Source organism: Alligator sinensis, unplaced genomic scaffold, assembly GCF_000455745.1.
Source record: "Alligator sinensis unplaced genomic scaffold, ASM45574v1 scaffold917_1, whole genome shotgun sequence".
NCBI classification, from domain to species: domain Eukaryota; kingdom Metazoa; phylum Chordata; order Crocodylia; family Alligatoridae; genus Alligator; species Alligator sinensis.
The window spans coordinates 1,849,922-1,858,266 of NW_005841988.1; the positions used below are offsets into that span (position 1 = coordinate 1,849,922).

Sequence of the window (8,345 nt, forward strand, 5' to 3'; positions counted from 1 at the left end):
TGTTTTTCCCAAGGTGTATTAATTAATAAACCATTTTATTCATGTACCTTTAGCAGTTCTCTTAGTGATTATTAATTTAAACCAGTGATAGAGACAGACAGAGCGAAGACCCACCATATCTTTCTGGGGAAAGCTCCAAGAGGAAGCAGCTGTTTGCTTCTGCTTTATAATTTGGTTTAAGAGTGATTTTTTTCCCCCAACAGACTCCCATTTATAATTCATGGTTGGCCAACAAGAAGAAAACTTGAGTGACAGGCCATATTGATGTTCTTGGATGGAGGGTTGTCTTTTCTCATTCTCCACTGATTATTTTTCTTAATGGCAAGCTCATCTTAATAGCAAGTGACTCCTGTTTTATATTGAAATAACCCACACAACACTAGGTAATGGTCCACATGTATGTCCTCACATATCTAAAATATTGTAGAACTAATTTGCTATTTTACCAGGAGTAAGATGACTTGGAGGGAGAATTGTCTAGTTCTTTCTAGAGTGCATACCCTGGAGTTGGGAATAAAGGATTGTACTACAGGCTACTACACTCTATATGCTGAGAGTCATTAGTTTAGATTGGATCATTCCCAGCAAACATCACAATGACTCATGTTTGGTTGGTGAAAGGAGGACTTCTTATTTTCAACCACTTGTGGGGGTGAAGGGACGGGGAGGGATCTCCAGGAAAGATGGTGGTATTGTATCTTACAGAACTAGATCATAGCAGCTAAATGTTCAGTTCATTTCAGATTAACTGGAGGAGGATCATACTAGCTCAATACCAAACTTGTGTTCAAGAGATCCTTTTGCCTTACTCCTTGAAGTCTGGGAGGATGACAGCCATCTCAGATACTCCTCCAGAGACAGAGGAACCTGTAGGAGCAGCCAGAAACCTGAAACGGAAGATTGGAATTCCTTTGCATGCCTCCTCCTCAAGGCTGTGCAGCTGGCCCCTCTGGCACCATCCTCTGAATTGGCTCCAAATCCTGAGTGGGAATGGAACCATATTGTTTGGAAGAGGAGTCAGGCAAACACCCAGATGTTAATTTGCCTGTAACTTCATAGGGTTATTCCTGATGCTAAATGTGTGACTTTCACCATTTGTTTCATATTGTATACATGGCTGAAGAATAAGGCAGTTTCCATGGAGCCACTGCTATAGCAATGCCCTTTCAGTGACTTAAAGATTACCAAAAAAAAAAAAAAAAAAGTACATAGATCCTCTTAAGAGCAGTACCTTTATCTTCTTCTCTAGTTGCTGGGACCAAATAAAAATATATATATTCCTCCTGTCTTATTGTCTCCACTCCCACAAAATAGTTGATGGACTAACTGGATCTCTTCCCATATACCTGTCTGAGCATTCTCTAGAGGCAGTCGGAGCTCTGAAAAGGTTAACTTCTAATACTCAGCTAGTTTTTCCTTTCATCCACAATATCATCCGGGGTTGACTATGATTAGCATGAAAAATGGTCCTGTATATTTTATTATACCCTGGGTTCTTGACCTGGGCTGAAGAAATGGGCAGCAACATCTGAGAATAGATTTCCTTCTTCTCAGACAATTGCTGGGGTGGGCAGACTATGAAACAAGCCATCTAGATTCCTTTCATGGTATCTCCTGGAGAACTGAATTCTAGTTGCATCTTTTCCTGATAGGCTCTTTAGCTGGGGGAGCAGTGGGAATGGGTCTTGGTGGTAAAGAACAAAGGGTATAACTTCTCTTTCCTTTCTGCATCAGATTAATTTTAACTCCCACAAAATCCATGGAAACGTGAAAGAGATAGTGGATATTGTCTCATTTAATATGTCAATGCATTTAAGGGCATAACAGTTAGATCAGTTTAAATGTAGTTAAAAAGAAAACAAAAAGTCCTTTTTCAAGTACATTGAAAGCAAGAAGAGGGCACCAGACAATGCAGGGCCCCTGCAAAACACAAATGGTAATCTTGTGGCTACGCCAGATGAAAGCTGATATTTTTGACAGTTTCTTTGTCTCTGTTTTCTTGAACAGGGACAGGGACATCCCACCTACCAGAGGTAGGGACAGTCTTGGGGATAGCTCTGTCAGGCGTTCAGTCAGTGCAGATGTAGTTAGGGATCTTCTGGAAGGGCTAGACATTTTTAAATCTGCAGGTCCAGATGCCCTTCACCCAAGGGTGTTGAGGGAGCTGGCAGGGGTCATTGTGGAGCCCTTGGCCCGGCTGTATGAGCATTTGTGGTCATCTGGCCAGGTGCCGGGGGATTGGAAACTGGCTAATGTGGTCCCAATTTTCCAGAAAGGGAGGCAGGAGGACCCAAGTAAGCCTCACCTTGGTGCTTGGGAAGATAGGCCTGTAAGCCTCACCTTGGTGCTTGGGAAGATCTTGGAGAGAATCATCAAGGAGCACATCTGTGGGGGGCCAGCAGGGGAGATCATGCTCAAGGGGCAATCACCATGGGTTCATCAAAGGCAGGTCCTGCCAGACCAACCTGATTGCTTTTTATGACCAAGTAACTAAATCCTTGGATGATGGTGTCACCACGGATGTAGTCTTTCTACACTTTAAGAAGGCCTTTGACACTGTCTCTCACCCCATCCTCATCAATAAATTAAGTGACTGTGGCATTGATGCCTACACAGTTGGATGGGTAAAAAATTGGCTGATGGGGTGCACCCAGAGAGTAGTGGTAGATAGGTTGTACTCAACCTGGCAGGATGTGAGCAGTGGGGTACCCCAGGGCTTGGTCCTCGGGCCCGCACTGTTTAACATCTTCATCAACGACTTGGACGAGGGAGTGGAAAGCACGCTGTCCAAGTTTGCTGATGAGAGTAAGATGTGGGGCGGGGTGGATGCACTTGAAGGGAGAGACAGGCTGCAAATAGATTTAGACAGACTATTAGAGTGGGCAGATGAGAATAGGATGGGGTTCAACATAGACAAATGCAGGGTGCTGCACCTTGGGAGAAGGAATCCACAGCATACATACAGGCTGGGGAGTTCCCTTCTTGAAAGCACAGAGGCGGAACGGGATCTTGGAGTCATTATTGACTCCACGATGAACATGAGCCGCCAATGCCAGACCGCAGCCAGCAAGGCCAGCCATACCTTGTCATGCATCCAAAGGTGCATCTCAAGCCGGTCCAGAGAGGTGATACTCCCCCTCTATGCGACTTTGGTCAGGCTGCAGTTGGAGTACTGCATCCAGTACTGGGTGCCACACTTCAAAAGGGATGTGGCCAGCCTGGAGAGGGTTCAGAGGAGGGCCACCCTTTTGGTGAGAGGGCAGCAGAACAGGCCCTATGAGGAGAGACTGAGGGACCTGAACCTGTTCAGCCTCAGCAAGAGGAGGCTGAGGGGGGACGTGGTGGCTGCCTACAAACTCATCAGGGGAGATCAACAGTAAGTAGGTAGAGCCCTTTTCTCCCCAGCACCACTTAGGGTGACAAGGAACTACTATGAAACCTGAAGTGGACAGACTTACAAACCTGTTAAACACGTTTACAGCTGTCAGGAACAATCCAAGTACCTGTACTGGGAAAGTACCAAGTACCAATCCCAAGTACCAAGTACTGGGAAAACCAAGTACAATTTTGAATCGGTTCACTGTGAACTGATTCAGTGTTACATGTGGACATAGTGTTCCATGCTATGGGTCTGGTCAATCCTGCAGGCATCCAACACTTCTTTCCTTTCTCCGCCCACCCAGTTGTAACTGTCCACTTCAGTATGCAACCAGAATTCTACTTTTTTCCCCTTTTGTTGGCACTTTTTATCAATGAGCTCCCTTTCATAACTTATTTAATAAAAGTTATCTTTCTAACAACCACCTGTGTCCTCACTCCCTCCTATGCCCCCTCATCATGCCACCCATGCTACTCTCCCTGGACCTGGGAACACAAAAGTATGGGTCCGAGCACCCCCTAACCATCCTGCTCCCCATCTAAGTCAGGCAATCACACTGCAGACTTCAGTCAGTTGCAAGTGAAAATGCCCTTAGCCCGAGGTCACCTATCTCCTGGGACCGACAAAGCATGAATGCAGTCACTTTCCTCACACTTGCTCACTGCAGGGCATGCTGGTCTGTGTGGTCACTCCCACCCTCTGGTGTTGGAGCCATAATACTTCACACAATTTGAAACGGTTCCCAACCAGTGACATTTGGGAGTGGTTCAGTTGTCCTGTGTGTCTGCCTCTTAACCTGCGGTGGTTGTGAACTGGTTTACAATCAGTGATGTTTTGGAATGGTTCGCATTATTATGTGTCCTCACTTCTTAGTGGTTTATTGACATCTTCTTATATTATTTCACAGTTTCCTGGTGGTCCAAAGGGAGATAGAGCAGTACCAAATGAGATGAAACGTCTTTTCATAACTCATTTTGTTGAGTTGGTTTCCTCAAAGTTGGTTAGTGTTATAGTGTAGACTATGACATATCGCTGGATCTCCTAGACACTTAACATTTTTGGATGTTGTCAGCAACGCATGCATGTTAACCCAGGAGTCCTATGCTATTCCATGCCCTGCTATTTGCTCTAACTACGACTTTCCAGGTTTTCATGAAAAATTATAGCAATAGCTGCAGCAGTATTGAGAAACTGAAACTTTATTGTGATGGGTAAAGAAAGGCAAGCTCCAGAAAAGCACCTCAATCAATAGAACACTGGGTACTTAGTGCTTGGGGTGAATACCACATCGATTTCTTAGTCTTGTTCCTAGTAGAGAAGCTCCAGTCTGTCATCTGCTAATTCAAATTTACTTCAGTTTTACTCCCAAGAGAATTTCTAGCCTTGGTTGTCATCCTCTTTCTTGAATGGAAATGGTATGAAGAGAGAGCAACTGTAAACACAGTGATGTCACTTCTGCACTATGGAGCATGGTTTCTCAATTTTTTTTTATCTGTCTTGTGTCAGAGCTTCTGCCAGTTGTGAGTGCATTGCTGTGATCTAAGGAACTATGACTGTTTAGCTTGGGGAGAAGACAATTCATGGCAAAAGAAGGAAATATACAGGGAAGGTAATTGGAACACTTCTGTTTACCCCATTTCATCATGCAATAACCAGGAGAAATTCTGTGAAATAAAAATATATAATTGTAAGAAAATAGGGGTCAGGGTCAACCTATGGAAGACATAGTGTTGAATTCCAATGGAGACCAAAGATGTGGGTTCTGGATTTTGGGGGTGTTTTTTTTTTGTTGTTTTTTTTTAAGAGTGTAGTTGTTTAAATGGGCAACAAGAGTATTCACACTTGTTAGGATTTTTTTTTCAGCACAGACCAAAAGAAATGGCCATATTTTCACAAATCACAGGCATATGTCATTCAGTACCCTAAAAAAACTCGCTATGACTTTTTACTTTGTCTCACTTTTAAGAATAAGTTTGTGCTGCTATTGCTGTGGCCAAATTCTGATTCTTTAATGGCAGAGGCATATTTCTCAGGGTGGCAGATATACTCTAATAACTCTGTGCTCTGAATGAGTCTGTCATGAAACATTGTTACTGGAAGTGAACATTGATAACACTTTTTCAAACCTTGATGATGGTGTTTAAACTTGTTTGACTTTTCTCTTCATTCCGAATGCTGTTCATCAGACTGAACACTTACATTCCTGGATCGAGGCAGATTCAGAGGGCAGTGCAGTGTCATGGCTGCACCCGTGAAGAAGGTAAGAATCCCCACCCCCTCTCCTTTCCCCTCTGTGATCAGAGGCATGTCATCTTCCCTCCTCTCCCATTCTGCCCTCCCCTGCCTGCCACTGTCCCAGTGGCAGAGAGCTCTTGTTTTGCTCCTGCCAGGCTGCAGGGGGTCTGGGCTTAGCCCAGGACAGTGGTAACAGTAGGTGTGGGCCCGTTACCCACTTCTGCCTGGTTCGCCTGAGTGTTCCGCACCAGCCTGGAACCATCCAACCATCACTGCTGCCACTCTCCCCACCTGAGCCCAACCCCTGCATAGCCCAGCTGGAGTGACATTGGAGGTCCCCTTGTCCCCAGGACAGCAGAGACCAGCAGCAGTGGCAGGTGGGGGAGGAGACAAGAAGAGAGGAGGGATGTACTTCTGAGTACGGAGGGGAGTTGGGGAGGAATTCTTACTTGCTTTGGGGATTTTAAAAAGTCCCTGACTGCTGCTCTTGTGATGTAGTCTGTGTGCCCTAGTGGGAATGGGTAGAAGAGCCTGGGAGGCTAGAGCCACTCCTGGAGCACTGATCACTGCTCCTGCATACCTCTTTGTAAAATTCTGGATCTGCATCTGTCTCTGGACTATTTATTTACGATAAACACAGTATGTTCTACTATATAAAGAACTGTTTTTTTGTAGCTGTTAGGCAGGAATCCCTTAAAATACAAATAGTAGTTTCAACAGAAATGGAAATATAGGAACATTTCTGACAACCTGCAGGAAGTTCTCATGACTGTCTCAATAAAACCAGGATATATGTTCAATCTAGACCTTGGTTTTCATGGATTACATAGGGAACGCCAAACTGGATAAAAGTTGTGTAGAACTATTTCTCTCTACGAGCTGTTCAAAAACTGTCCAACATTTTCAGGCTTTTCACACCTTGCTCTGAAGTATCTAGTACTGACCACTGTCGGGAACTGTCAGATCCTACATACTGGAAGTTCCACATCACTTTAAAAAATACAGTACCTGGGTGGAAAATCCTGAAAATGCATTTTTCAGTTGAGATCTCCGATAGCCCAGACCACCTGGGCAAAGTTGTCTGCCAATGGTTAGGAACACATTCAAGAGTAAACTGCTGAGGGAAAACAATACTGTTGCATTCTAACAATCTCATTTAGTCCTTGTCAATAAAACCAATGAACTCAGTGCATCATCTTTATCTTTTTGCTGTATTTACTTGCAATATTTTCTTTTGCGTATTGTATGTTTAGGGAATTTCTAGTTAAGTTTCTTGCCCTAGCTTTTGGTGTAATCAGACTCCTTTTTGTGAACCTGGCTCCATATCTTACTCAATCTTTAAAAGGAGGGAAGATATAACAATAAGCATATATACTGCTCGTTCACACCTTTTTGTCATTTTTCAGTACTAATTTATAGTTTAGATAGTAAGCTTTTTGGGCAGGGGACCTACCCTCTTGTGTCTTTCTGTAAAAAATCATGAGACATGTGATGGTTTATAAGATTATACATTAGTCAGGCACAAGAGAGTGCTGGTTGAGTTTTGTCAGTGTCATTTCTTACAAAACTAAGTCTGTTTTTACTTCCTCATTTTGTTTTATGTACATATTTATCTGTACCAACCTACTTAAAGGACAGAGTAGGGGTACCAGGTCAGTGATTCAGTTCCCTTTTTTCCCATGTAGCTTCCAGAATACTTATGGGTATGTAACTGCTGGGAATCAGTGGTTTGAGATGTGTTTTCTTACTTGTTTGGTTAATGTCCTATGGCAAAGCAAGGGTTATTAAACTGCACAGTGAAAAAGTGCCAGGGCACCAGAAACTTCTTCCCAGGCCTTGGCTCTTGTTTTGACACTCAGATAGGAGAGAGAAAAATCTGGGATCTAGAAATTCCATTTATGGTTTTAAAAGGCAAAATAACAGGTAAACAGTTCTTACAGCCAGTGCTCCTAAACAGTACTTCCTATTTACACTGGAATAATACTGTCACTCCATAAAAGGGTTAACAGAGGGCAGATGAGACTCTTAGCACTTTCCTTTTCCCATCAGCTTTCTCAGTAATCATCAAGGAAATACTTTTGTCTTTTTTAATTACAGAAAAAAAAATAAAATGCCACTGTAATACTGAAGTGCTGGCAGCTTTGGTAACTAGTCCCCTAAGCAAACCATGTAATCATAACATAATTACCACAGGCAGATGAAAAGTTTGTCTTTTTTAAAGGTGAGGGGAAGGATCTTTATGTAGAAACACAGAACTTTCAACTGGAATAATAATATATATTCACACAAAAAGGTCACCCTCTGGCAAGTGACCAAGTGCCTGTGGAGACGGATCAGCAAATTAGTGAAATGCTTGCCGGCTCAGTATTGGGACTGTCCTGAAGTGACACATGCATCACAAGCCTGTCACAATGCTGAAGCAGGGCAAGGGGTCATGGTTAAGAGCGGGGTGTTGCTGGATAAGGTTGAGGAAGCAGAGGTGGCCCCTCTGTGCTCTGTGTGTGGGTCTGTATACTTCTTTCCCGTCAGAGCTGGCCCTGCACAGCCAAAAAAGCGGTTCCTTGGCAGGACTTAATGGCAGGATGATGTAGTCTGTTGTGACTAGTGCATTCCTTTCAGGTTAAACTAGGGAAATGGCATTGTGTTAAAATTCCAAGTCGCATGAATGTTTTATTGCCACAAGTGCATTCAGGCCTCAAGGGGAGTGTGTGTGGTGGGTCAAAGGGGGCGG

The 8,345-nt window shown here is 43.7% G+C and overlaps 1 protein-coding gene across 6 annotated transcripts in view; it reads left to right on the top strand.

The window, feature by feature from the left end:
* Window positions 1-8,345, top strand: part of BNC2 (basonuclin 2) — a 456,753-nt gene that overhangs the window by 164,130 nt on the left and 284,278 nt on the right. For 5 of the 6 annotated variants that reach the window (XR_003093497.1, XR_003093498.1, XR_003093500.1 and 2 more), the window contains exons 6-7: window positions 4,886-4,988; window positions 5,566-5,639. The exons of the other annotated variant lie outside the window; for it this stretch is intronic. The gene's annotated coding sequence lies outside the window, so the exon portion shown is untranslated. The remainder of the gene's footprint in view (window positions 1-4,885; window positions 4,989-5,565; window positions 5,640-8,345) is intronic. 6 annotated transcript variants of the gene reach the window in all.